At 45.4% G+C, this 13,994-nt stretch overlaps 1 protein-coding gene across 1 annotated transcript in view; it reads right to left on the reverse strand.

The window, feature by feature from the left end:
* The window catches only part of PFKFB4 (6-phosphofructo-2-kinase/fructose-2,6-biphosphatase 4), a 142,461-nt gene that overhangs the window by 115,088 nt on the left and 13,379 nt on the right, over positions 1 to 13,994 (reverse strand). The window lies entirely within an intron of this gene.

A 13,994-nucleotide genomic window follows, 5' to 3' on the forward strand; every position in this document is an offset into this window, starting at 1 on the left:
CAGCCATTTACAAAGTGGGGAAAAATGAGCCATCCCTGATAACTCACCTGTCCTTAGGTGCATCATGACCCCAGACAGACAAATTCCTTCTTCGGAAGTTCAGGTAACAATAATAATAATAATGATGGCATTTGTTAAGCATTTGTTAGGGACTCTGGGGCTCCCAATTCCCTAAATGTGTGGCTATCCCTTGCTTTTTGTCACTAGTCCTCATCTGACCATATCAGTGAATTAATCAGAGCCTTTTCCTTGCCTTCATTAATTAGTACTGTAGACCTGAAATCCTATTCAAGTCTTTCCTTTTTCTGTTTTTGAGCTTCTGAATCACATGTCAATCTTTCAAAAGGCAGGCATTCCCAATAGATGATTAACTTAGAAATCTGACCACAAACCTCTCTTTATCAGCTCAGACACAAGTTTCTGGGGGAAAAAAAAAGGTAGCTCATGACTGCTTCAAAAGTGTGTGTGCATACACGTGTGTCTATGCCACATACTAAAATGAACTTCCTGTTTCTCCCTTGCAAAACACCTGGCTGTTTAGTAAACTAGGAAATCCCCAAATGGGAAAGCTACTTAACTACAGTGGGTAAACTAATGACTGAGCATGTGATTTTAATATGACAAACTGATAATTAATTCTCAACACTCCTCTCCCCATCTCTGCCCTACCCCCCCCCCCCCCCCAGCAACCCCATGATATTGCACATGTCAAAAGAAAATGAATTCTGGGAAAGCAGAAGAAATTTGGGCAGCTGTACTAGTAACAGTAGGCAAGAGCCCAACTTGGGGGCAAGCAAGAGGAAGAGGCCCCTGGGGCTGCATTCAATCTTATCTCCGGCAGCATCCAAATTTCCTTTTGGAGTGTGATCCCCACTTTATTAGAGGGAGAAGAATCCCCATTCAGAGCCCACCCAATGCTAGGAAATGTTAGGTGACTCTGCCTCCATCTGCTCCCTGCAGACTTGCTCTCAGTGACTCACAATTTGGTTACTTAATTTGTCTTGGATCCCATCACAGATACATGTGAAAATTCCTTGCACTTCAGTAGCCCGTTGGTCACTGTAGTTCCTGAAGTTCTTGACTTGATTCTGCTGTCTATGCAAAGTGAGCTTTTAAAGTAACAAGTGAAAGAAACACTTGAATAACATAGAGCCCTGGCCTGGGAGTCAGAGGACCTGGGTTCTAATTCCAGCTCTGCTACTCATCTGCTCTGTGACTCTGGGCAAGTCACTTCACTCCTTTGTGCCTCAGTTACCTCTTCTGTAAAATGGGGATTAAAACTGTGAGCCCCAAATGGGACAGGGACTGTGTCCAACCTTGTATTTACCTAAGTACTTAGTTCAGTGCCTGGCACATACTATGTGCTTAAATACCATTAAAAAAGTCATACTCTCATAGTTTAAGGTGAAGGGTGTTAATTCAGGTATTAGAAATAATAATAATAATAATAATAATAATAGTATTTATTAAGTGTATAATATGTGCCAAAATTATCAGGTTGGACACAGTCCTTGTTCCACATGGGTCATGCAGTTTAAGTAGGAGGGAGAACTATATCATTTTGCCCTAATATAGTTGTATAGACAACTGAGTCAAACAAATAATAATAATGGCATTTGTTAGGTCCTTACTATGTGTCAAGCACTGTTCTAAGCACTGGGGTAGATACAAGCTAATCAGATCAGGCACAGTCTCTGTCCCCCACAGGGCTTAAAGTCTAGTGGGGAGTGAGACCGGGCTTTGAACCCCCATTATACAGATGAGGAAACTGAGGCACAGAAAAGTGAATTGACTTGCCCAGTGTCATGCAGCAGGCAAATGGTGGAGGTGGGATTAGAACCCAGGTCCTCCAATTCCTAGGCCATGCTCTTACCACTAAGTAACAGTGCTCATCATGACTTCAAGATCCCATGGGGCAATTACTCCATTGCCCCTGCTGCCTCAGCTAACAGTGATATATACCTTCAGGTCTTTCTGTGTTTAACAAAATACAAGGTTACTACAATAATTTCCAATTCATTTTGAAAGAGCTAGGGGGGCAGTATGGTCTAGTGGAAAGAATATGGTCCTGGGGAATCAGAAGACCTGTGTTCTAATCCTGGCTCTGTCATGTGCCTGCTCTGTGACCTTGGGAAAGTCACTTAACTTCTCTGAGCCTCAGTTTCCTCATCTGTATGGGGGTTCAAAGCCCAGTCTCACTCATTCATTCAATCGTATTTATTGAGCACTTACTGTGTGCAGAGCACTGTACTAAGTGCTTGGAAAGTACAATTTGGCAACAGAGACAATTCCTACCCAACAACGGGCTCACAGTTTAGAAACTCCCCACTAGACTCTGAGCCTGATTATCTTGTATCTACCCCAGTGCTTGGAACATAGTAAGTGCTTAAAAACACCACTTTTATTATTATTATTAGGTCCGGAGTCAGAAAACCTGAGTTCTAGTCCCAGTTCAGCCTCTAGTCGGTGATGTGACCTTGAATAAAGCACATAACACCACTGTGTGTTTTCATTTCCTCATCTGGAATATGGGGATAATACCTGCCTTGCCATACCTCACAGGGCTGTTGGGAAAACAAAATGAGAGCATGAATGTGAACATGCTTTGGAAAAATAAAAGCACTGAATAAATTAAAAGTATTATAGATGACTGAACTCAGGCACGTGGGACAGAAACCAGGGTATGCTGAAATCTATATTTCAAATACCACCCCCCCAAAAAAAAATGGGTTGGGGTCTTAAACCCACCAGATCTCAGAAACCCTCAGTCCACACCCATTTCACTGCCAGAGCAGTTCGAGTTCCACCCAGACTTCCTGGAACCAGAGATAGGGCTCCCCACACAGATGACTCATCTTTCCAAGGCATCTAAGCCCTGGGATTTTCAGCACACAGTTGGATCTCTCCCATAGGGTCACAGTAGACTCCTGGTTATTTTTCCTCAGAGGACAGAGATACAAGGACTCAGCAGGGTGGATTGGGAAGCCCGCTCTAGGATGCGATCCATCATCAAAACCAACCTGTCATCATATTGCACCACCTCCCATACTGAATTTGCCACATAATTCAGTCAGTATGAGTGGAAACAGTGTTGCCTAATGGCTAGAGCAGAGGCCTGGGAGTCAGAAGGACCTGGGTTCTAATCCTGGCTCCACCACTTGTCTGCTGAATAACCTTGTGTAAGCCACTTCACTTCTCTTCAGTTCCCTCATTTGGAAAATGGGGATTAAGACTGTGAGCCCCATGTGGGACAGGGACTGTGTCCAACCTGATTAGCTTGTTTCTACCCCAGCACTTAGAACGTTGTTGGGTAGGGACCATCTCTATATGTTGCAAACTTGTACTTCCCAAGTGCTTAGTACAGTACTCTGCACACAGTAAGTGCTCAATAATTATGATTGAATGAATTGCTTGACAATTAGTAATCACTTAACAAATACCATTATTAATACCAAATCCTGTGAGCTGGCTACCATATCATGAGCCACGAAGACCATTAAGTCACTACTGGATTCTATTAAGTTTATTCAGCCTGAGGTGGCCTGGGCCACTGAGCGATTCCCCTCAAATTGCTGCCAACCTTTGGACGGCGGGAAGATAAAACAGCTCTCAGAGTTTTTATTGGATTTGGGGATTCTGGTGCAGTCACAGCTCAATTCATTCATTCAATTGTATTTATTGAGCACTTAATGTATGCAAAACACTGTACTAAGCGCTTGGGACAGTACAATATAACAACAGATACATTCCCTGCTCACAACAAGCTCACAGTCTAGAGGTCAATAGGTATTCAATCAATCAATTGTATTTATTGAGTGCTTACTGTGTGCAGAGCACTGTACTAAGTACTTGGGAAGTACAAGTTGATGATAATGATGATGGCATTTATTAAGCGCTTACTATGTGCAAAGCACTGGAGACAGTCCCTACCTAACAGTGGGCTCACAGTCTAGAAGGGAGAGACAGAGCAAAACCAAACATATTAACAAAATAAAATAAATAGAATAGATATTCTATCTTCTATCTTCAACTATCATCTCTACGCTGATGACACCCAGATCTACATCTGTGCCCCTGCTCTCTCCCCCTCTCTCCAGGCTCGCATCTCCTCCTGCCTTCAGGACATCTCCATTTGGATGTCTGCCCGCCACCTAAAGCTCAACATGTCGAAGACTGAACTCCTTGTCTTCCCTCCCAAGCCTTGCCCTCTCCCTGACTTTCCCATCTCTGTTGACGGCACTACCATCCTTCCTGTCTCACAAGCCCGCAACCTTGGTGTCATCCTCGACTCCGCTCTCTCATTCACCCCTCACATCCAAGCCATGACCAAAACCTGCCGGTCTCAGCTCTACAACATTGCCAAGATCCGCCCTTTCCTCTCCATCCCAACCACTACCCTGCTCGTTCAAGCTCTCATCCTATCCCGTCTGGACTACTGCATCAGCCTTCTCTCTGATCTCCCATCCTCGTGTCTATCTCCGCTTCAATCCATACTTCATGCTGCTGTCCGGATTATCTTTGTCCAGAAACGCTCTGGGCGTGTTACTCCCCTCCTCAAAAATCTCCAGTGGCTACCAATCAATCTGCACATCAGGCAGAAACTCCTCACCCTCGGCTTCAAGGCTCTCCATCACCTCGCCCCCTCCTACCTCACCTCCCTTCTCTCCTTCTACAACCCAGTCCGCACCCTCCGTTCCTCCACCGCTCACCTCCTCACTGTACCTCGCTCTCGCCTGTCCCGCCATCGACCCCCAGCCCACGTCATCCCCCGGGCCTGGAATGCCCTCCCTCTGCCCATCCGCCAAGCTAGCTCTCTTCCTCCCTTCAAGGCCCTGCTGAGAGCTCACCTCCTCCAGGAGGCCTTCCCAGACTGAGCCCCTTCCTTCCTCTCCCCCTCGTCCCCCTCTCCATCCCCCCATCTTACCTCCTTCCCTTCCCCACAGCACCTGTATATATGTATATATGTTTGTACATTTTTTTTACTCTATTTATTTATTTATTTTATTTGTACATATCTATTCTATTTATTTTATTTTGTTAGTATGTTTGGTTTTGTTCTCTGTCTTCCCCTTTTAGACTGTGAGCCCACTGTTGGGTAGGGACTGTCTCTATATGTTGCCAATTTGTACTTCCCAAGCGCTTAGTACAGTGCTCTGCACATAGTAAGCGCTCAATAAATACGATTGATGATGATGATGATGATGATATGTACAAGTAAAATAAATAAAAAGGGAAATAAATATGTACAAACATATATACATATATACAGGTGCTGTGGGGAAGGGAAGGAGGTAAGACGGGGTGATGGAGAGGGGGGCGAAGGGGAGAGGAAGGAGGGGGCTCAGTCTGGGAAGTATTCCAAGCTGCCCACCACCTGCCTCATCCCTGAATACTACACAGAGCTCCAATTCTGCCTAATGAAGAAGTGCAGCCCAACCTGCAGGAAGTTCAATCACCCTTCTATCTCACCAGTACGACTGGATTAATTGAGTGGGGAGGAAACAGAAATGATATGAGGGAGGCAGATCTTAGTTTTAACCACTGGGGTGGGAAACAGGGTCAAGCAATGAAATTAGTGTTGTAAAATGAACATCAGTTCATCATCTCATTTAGTCGTTGAAATGTTAGTTCCCTGAAATAACTCACTGTCTGCTCCCTCATGGTCAAATAAAGATAATTTAAAGGACTGAATTGCCCACCAGAAGGGCTCTCCCATCCCTTGTTTCCAAACAAGCCATATTCAAATCATCCTAGTTATTGGATGATTTCCTCTCCATCCAAACTGCTACCCCGCTGGTTCAATCTTTCATCCTATCCCAACTGGATTACTGCATCGGCCTCCTCTCTGATCTCCCATCCTCCTGTCTCTTCCCACTTCAATCTATACTTCACGCTGCTGCCCGGATCATCTTTGTGTAGAAACGCTCTGGGCATGTTACTCCCCTCCTCAAAAATCTCCAGTGGCTACCAGTCAACCTACGCATCAGGCAAAAAACTCCTCACTCTCGGCTTCAAGGCTCTCCATCACCTCGCCCCCTCCCACCTCACCTCCCTTCTTTCCTTCTACAGCCCAGCCCACACCCTCCGCTCCTCTGCCACTAACCTCCTCACTATGCCTCGTTCTCGCCTGTCCCGTCGTCGACCCCCGGCCCACACCCTCCCCCTGGCCTGGAATGCCCTCCCTCCGCACATCTGCCAAGCTAGCTCTCTTTCTCCCTTCAAAACCCTACTGAGAGCTCACCTTCTCCAGGAGGCCTTCCCAGACTGAGCCCCCTCCTTCCTCTCCCCCGCCTCCCCCTCCCCATCCCCCACGCCCTACCTCCTTCCCCTCCCCACAGCACCTGTATTTCTGTATATATGTATATATGTTTGTACATATTTATTACTCTATTTATTTTACTTGTACATATTTATTCTATTTTATTTTGTTAATATGTTTTGTTGTCTGTCTCCCCCTTCGAGACTGTGAGCCCACTGTTGGGTAGGGACCATCTCTATATGTTGCCAACTTGTACTTCCCAAGCGTTTAGTACAGTGCTCTGCACACAGTAAGCACTCAATAAATACGATTGAATGAATGAATATTGGGGGCAGGGGACTGTGCTCGTTACTGTTAGAAAAGTGGAACAAAACTGGGTGTAATTCCAATGTAATAAAATTTTAAATTCATTTGGCACTTATTTTTTCAGTTCTCATTTTACCCTCACAATATCCCTGTGGTGTGATGGTATTATTATCCCCAATTTACAGATGGGGAAATTGAAAGGCCACCCAACAGGCCAGATGGCAGCAGTTGGTCTAGACAATGGACTCCCAGTCCCAGGCTTTTTCTACTAGACCACACCACTTCAACACAAAAAGCACAGCAAAAACACCCACATTAAGGGTGCCTAGAAGGAAAACATTTCTGAGTAGCTCAGTAACTCAATTCTATACACCAACAAGGGTGTTTATATATCTATAAATTATTTATATTAATGCCTATCTCCCCCTCTAGACTGTAAGTTCACTGCGGTCAGGGAACTTGTCTACCAGCGCTGTTGTACTGTACTCTCCCAAGTGCTTAGGACAGTGCTCTATAAATACCACTGCCTGACTGAAAGGGGGAATTCAGTACCTAAGGTGGGCACCGAGAAGGGCTAAGATAGTAACTACAGGCAATCAGAGGTAAAACCAAGGGCTCGGGCACTTACACCATCGCTGTGCTGCAAACTCTGTCCATAAGATGGCTCCACGCATCACACTGACCAGGGTTAGTTTAAAGATCAAGTTGTTAAGCAATGTAAAAAACCAAAACAAACAAAAAAAACACCTTGTGACACTCTGGTACCTAGCCCTCTAACAAGCCACCTGTTGTAGCACAGATGTCGAAGTCTTATTTTAAAGTCTTGCTGCCCCAAGAGGAGCCAGTGAGCGGTCACTACTGAACAGGTGGAATACAGGAACAACAGGTCCAGGATCAGGATTTAAATGGCAGTTTTCCATACACCTCAAGGAGATGACAGAGGCAAGAAAGAGGAACTTCTGAGTGACTAAGGAAAACCCTGGGTGCAGACTCCACCCCATAGAAAGGAAGTCACTGGATGATACTTGCCGACTTTTTGTCTGTTTCAGAACTGCTCTGTAACTCAACAGTATTCAGCCTTGTTAATTGGCCTAATAACAACACTTGTCATTTATAGGGTGCTTTCTTCCCAGAAGCTCAAAGCGCTTTGTATGCATCATCTCCCTTCCCTAGCATAAAAAGGTCTGCAAGGTTTGGGGTTGGGGGCAGAAAGGGGAATTACTCTCTCCAATTTCACAGATGGAGGAATTGAATCCCAAAGAGGTTAAGTGAATTACCCAGGGTTCATATAGAAACAGCAAGTGAACCAGATTAGCAGTTCGGTTTCCTGATTCCAAGAAAATAAGGAAAGACTATGCTGTAAAAGGATAGCAGTGTGGCCTAGAGGATAGATCATGGGCCTTAGAGTCAGAAGGAGCTGGGTTCTAAACCTAGCTCCGCCACTGTCTGCTGTGTGACCTTAAGCAAGTCACTTCACTTCTCTGGGCCTCAATCACCTCATCTGGAAAATGAGCCTTAAGACTGTGAGCCCCATGTGGGACATGGACTGTGTCCAACCTGACTACCTTGTATCTACCCCAGCACTTAAAAAAAAGTGCCTGGCACATAGTAAACACTTAATGAATACCATAAAAAAAAGTGCTAGGGCATGTAAAAAAAAAAGCAAGAGAAGAATCCCTTCTCTTCTCTTTCCTCCTCTCTCCCCCACGTTTTCACCTATTGTGCCAGAATCTGTGATCAGAATGACCTCTTCCTTGGGATGAGAATCAAATGGGACACAGACTTTCATTTGGCACCATTTCAATGCCATCAAACCAATCTGCCCCTTTGTGCCCCCTCTCCCCACCAACCCACCTGCTTTCCTCAACAATTTCACTGCAAATCTACAGCAGAGACCCTGACTTCCTGTCCACCCATCTGACATTTCTACTTTGTTCAAAATACTTCAGGCCGGTGGGCATTCCCTGCAAGGGCAGTGGCAGATTGCCCACCCTGAAGTCAGTGTCCCTTCTCACTATAACTTTCTCTTAGCCCCACTGCAACTAAATCTATTCAAACATGAAACAATCCCATTCCACCCATCCTCCTCACCCACTTTCCCATCTATATGGAGCACTTGGCTAATGTGGACTTTCATGTGTATAGCTGCACATTCCCCAGTAACCTAGATGTGGATGATCCAGACTGTTTGCTTCTCCTCCTTTTCACTCCTGCTGCCTCCTCCAAGTCATTAGCACCATCACCAGAACACAGAGGAAAGCAGAGAAAGGACACTCCAATCTGCCCACTGGGGTCTCTATTAATACTTCAGGTAAAAGTAGTTTTTTGGGGGGCCGGGTGGGAAATGAGGGGAGTTAGCTACTAACACTATTGGCTAAAATCTGTGGGTTCTTGTTTATTATCCTCTGTCAATTTGAAGGTCTAAGCTACACTTTCCCTTTATCCTTAGGCAATGGAATCAGCTATTACTTATTTAAACTGCCTGCTTGGTTCACCCATCATTCAATCGTATTTATTGAGTGCTTACTGTGTGCGGAGCACTGTACTAAGGGCTTATTTTCCCCACTAGACAGGATGTTCCTGATTAGCTTGTGTCTAATCTACCCCTGGGGTGTCCAGTACAGTTTGGATGTGCCTGGCACATAGTAAGCACTTAAATACCATAATTATTCATTATTATTACTGTTAATGCTAGGGACTGGGCAAGGGTCATACTATTCTATTTATTTTATTTTGTTAATATGTGTTGTTTTGTTGTCTGTCTCCCCCTTCTAGACTGTGAGCCTGCTATTGGGTAGGGACCGTCTCTATATGTTACCAACTTGTACTTCCCAAGCACTTAGTACAGTGCTCTGCACACAGTAAGCGCTCAATAAATACGATTGAATGAATGAATATATCTACCCCTGGGATTCAGATCATAATTTTCCTTTTTTATTTGTTTATTTTTAATGGTATTTGCTAAACTCTATGTGCCAAGCACTGTACTAACAGCTGGAATAGATACAAACTAATCAGGTTAGACACAGACCCTTCCCTACATGGGACTCACAGTCTTAATCCCCATTTTACAGATGAGATAATTGAGGCACAGAGAAGTGAAACAACTTGTCCAGGGTCACACCGCATACAGGTTGTGGAGTCCAAATTAGAACCCAGGTCCTTCTGACTCCCAGGCCCTAGCTCTGGTTCCATGTATTGGCTGGGAATTGAGCCTGGACCTCCCATGTGGCAGGTGAGAATTATACCACTGAACCACCAATGTTTCAGGCATCCAGACATCTGTGTGGCTAAAACTCACCCTTTTCTCTCCATGCAAACTGCTATGTTGATCCCAGCACATAACCTACAGTACAACTCTGTCCTCATTCACAAATATCAGAGAACCACTCACCCTACCTTTAAAGCCTTATTTAAATCCCATCTCCTCCAAGAGGCTTTCCCCAACTAAGTCTTCATTCCTCCTACTCCCTCTCGCTTCTGCATTACCTATGCACTTGAATCTGTATCCTTCAGTAACTTGATATTCACTCAGCTCCACAGCACTTACGTAGATATCTGAAATTTATCTTAATGTCTGTCTCCCCGTTCTTGACTGTAAACTCTTGTGGGCAGGGAATGTGACTACTCACTCTGTTATCAATGGCATTTATTGACTGCTTACTATGTGCGGAGCATTGTACTAATAGCTTGGAAGAGTAGAATACAACAGAGTTGGCAGACACATTCCTTGCTCACAAAGAGTGCTCTGCTGTATTGTACTCTCCCAAGTGCTTACAGTGCTTTGCACACAGTAGGTAGAGAAGCAGCGTGGCTTAGTGGATCGAGCACGGGTCTGGGAGTTAGTGGGACCCGATTTGAATCCCAGCTCTGCTACTTGTCTGCTGTATCACCTTGGGCAGGTCACTTCACTTCCCTGTGCCTCAGTTACCTCATCTAAAAAATGGAGATTAAGATTGTGAGCCCCATGTGGGACATGGACTGTGTCCAACCTGATTAGCTTGTATCCACCCCAGCGCTCAGTACAGTGCCTGGTACATCGTAACAAATACCATTAAAAAAAAGGTAAGTGCTCAAAAAAATGCCATGGACTGACTGATCAATTTTTTATGCTATTTGTTATGCACATACTAAGGCACTGTTCTAAGCGCCGGGGCAGATACAAAGTAATCAGGTTGGACACAGTCCATGCCCTCAGTGGGGCTTACAGTCTTAATCCCATTTTAGAAATGAGGTAACAGGCACAGAGAAGTGAAGAGACATGCCCAAGATCACACAGCAGACAAGTGGCAGATTGGTTGTGGCTGTGGGGTATGTCATCAGTCAGCCCAACATGCTTTGCCTATATATATTCCTTCACAGCCCCTCAACCAATGTCCACCTTCAGAATCCAACCCCTGGAGTGAATAGAGAAGAAGGGGTGGGAATTTGAGGGCAAAGAGAAGAATAGGCTATGGAAGCTTAACCTACTCATCTTTTCTGGGTAGATGAAGGTGATAATCTACTTCCATGCCAGAGTAGAAAAAACAACTGATTCACAGTCTGCTTTGTTCAGACAAGTTTTTGGCAATGGGGCTGAGTTCTCGGGCCATTTTCCCACTGGTGTGGTGAAGCAGAATCTTTACCCCAAAACCAGTGAACCTAGTACACTTTCCGACCATTCTTACTGTTTGCTCACTTTCTTCTCCCCCTCCAAGGCTCAACATTACCATCAACATAATTCATTTCATTCATTCATATTTATTGCTTACTGTGTGCAGAGCACTGTACCAAGCACTTGGAAAGTACAATTCAGCAATAGAAAAAATCCCTGCCCACACCGGGTTTACAGTCTTATATCATCATCAACAGCATTTACAGAATGCCTACTGTATGCAAAGCACTGTACCAGGCACGTGGGAAACTGCAACTGAAGTTAAGATATGACCCCTGCTCTCAAGAATCAACCATGGTATTTGTTGAATGCTTACTGTGTGCAGAGCACTGTCCTAAGCACCTTGGGAGAGTACAATATAACAGAGTTGAGAGACACGTTCCCGTGCCCACAAGGAGCTTACAGTCTAGTAATAGTAATGATAAGTATGGTACTTGTTAAGTGCTTACTATGTGCAAACCACTGTTCTAAGTGCTGGAGAAGATACAGGTTAATCAGGTTGGACACAGTCGCTGTTCCACATGGGACTCACAGTCTTAATCCCCATTTTACAGATGGGGTAATGGGCACAGAGAAGTTAAGCAACTTGCCCAAGGTCACACAGCAAGCAATTGGCAGAGCTGAGATTAGAACCCAAGTCATCTGATTCCCAGGCCCATGCTCTACCCACTAAATCATGCTGCTTCAATATTCTAGAGGAAATTATAATTGAACGGGGGAGACAAATGGACCCCAATTGACAAAACTAGATTAGTTGAAAGAATTAAGACTTCTTAGGGGCATATTGCCCTCTAGACCGTAAACTAATTGTGGGCAGGGAATGTGTCTACCAACTCTTGTTATAGTGTACTTTCCCAAGTGCTTAGTACAGTGCTCTGCAATCAATCAACACAGTAAGAACTTAATAAACACCACTGAGTGATAGAGAAGTGGGTGTTGTGATGAAGAGGGGCAGGATGTATCACCATGAGTAGGGCTGAAATGGACACCTTTGGGATTGGTCCTTCCTAGCTCCTCCCCTCCTCCTCACTTCCCCATCTTCATGACAGCACCCCTAACTGAACTAGCAGAGTAGCCTAGTGGATAGACCGCAGGTCTGGGAGTCAGAGGGACCTGGATTCTAATCCTCCTACTTAGACTGTGAGTCTGATTATCTTGTATCTATCCCAGCTCTTAGACCAGTGCTTGGCACATAGTAAGCGCTTAATACCACTAAACAAAAACCCCAAGCTCCACCACTTTCATTCATTCATTCAATCGTATTTATTGAGTGCTTACTGTGTGCCGAGCACTGTACTAAGCCCTTGGGAAGTACAAGTTGGCAACATAGAGAAACAGTCCCTACCCAACAGCAGGCTCACAGTCTAGAAGGGGGAGACAGACAACAAAACAAAACATATTAACAAAATAAAGTAAGTAGAATAAATATGTATATGTAAAATAGAGTAATAAATATGTAACAAACATATATACATACATACAGGTGCTGTTAGGAGGGGAAGGAGGTAAGGCGGAGGGGATGGGAAGGGGGAGAGGAAGGAGGGGGCTCAGTCTGGGAAGGCCTCCTGGAGGAGGTGAGCTCCCAGTAGGGCTTTGAAGGGAGGAAGAGAGTTAGCTTAGCAGATGTGCGGAGGGAGGGCATTCCAGGCCAGGGGTCGACGGCGGGACAGGCGAGAACGAGGCACAGTGAGGAGGTTAGCGGCAGAGGAGCAGGGGGTGCAGGCTGGGCTGTAGAAGGAAAGAAGGGAGGTGAGGTAGGAGGGGGCGAGGTGATGGAGAGCCTTGAAGCCGAGAGAGAGGAGTTTTTGCCTGATGCGCAGGTTGATTGGCAGCCACTGGAGATTTTTGAGGAGGGGAGTAACATGCCCAGAGCGTTTCTGCACAAAGATGATCCGGGCAGCATTGTGAAGTATAGATTGAAGTGGGGAGAGACAGGAGGATGGGAGATCAGAGAGGAGGCCGATGCAGTAATCCAGTCGGGATAGGATGAGAGATTGGACCAGAAGGGTAGCAGTTTGGATGGAGAGGAAAGGGCGAATCTTGGCAATGTTGCAGAGGTGAGACTGGCAGGTTTTGGTGACGGATTGGATGTGAGGGGTGAATGAGAAAGTGGAGTCGAGGATGACACCAAGGTTGCGGGCTTGTGAGATGGGAAAGATGGTAGTGCCGTCAACAGTAATGGGAAAGTCAGGGAGAGGGCAGGGTTTGGGAGGAAAGATAAGGAGTTCAGTCTTGGACATACTGAGTTTTAGATGACGGGCAGACATCCAGATGGAGATGTCTTGAAGGCAGGAGGAGACATGAGCCTGAAGGGAAGGAGAGAGAGCAGGGGCAGAGATGTAGGTTTGGGTGTCATCAGCGTAGAGATGACAGTTGAAGCCGTGGGAGCGAATGAGTTCACCAAGGGAGTGAGTGCAGATAGAGAACAGAAGGGGACCAAGAACTGACCCTTGAGGAACCCCTACAATAAGGGGATGGGAGGGGGAGGAGGAGCCCGCAAAAGAAACTGAGAATGAATGGCCGGAGAGATAAACTTGTCTGATGTGTCACCTTACACAAGTCACTTAACTCCTCTGTGCCTCAGGTGCTTCATCTATAAAATGGGGATTAAGGCTATGAGCCCCATGCGGAACAGGGACCATGTCCAACCTGATTATCTTGTATCTACCCCAGTGCTTAACAAATACCATTAAATAAAAACAAAAAAAACTAACTGAAACCTGTCACCATGAGGAGTCATCCTTGACTCCTCACTGTCAATTCTTTGCACACATC

Source organism: Tachyglossus aculeatus, chromosome X1 (genome assembly GCF_015852505.1).
Source record: "Tachyglossus aculeatus isolate mTacAcu1 chromosome X1, mTacAcu1.pri, whole genome shotgun sequence".
Classification (NCBI taxonomy): Eukaryota; Metazoa; Chordata; class Mammalia; order Monotremata; family Tachyglossidae; genus Tachyglossus; species Tachyglossus aculeatus.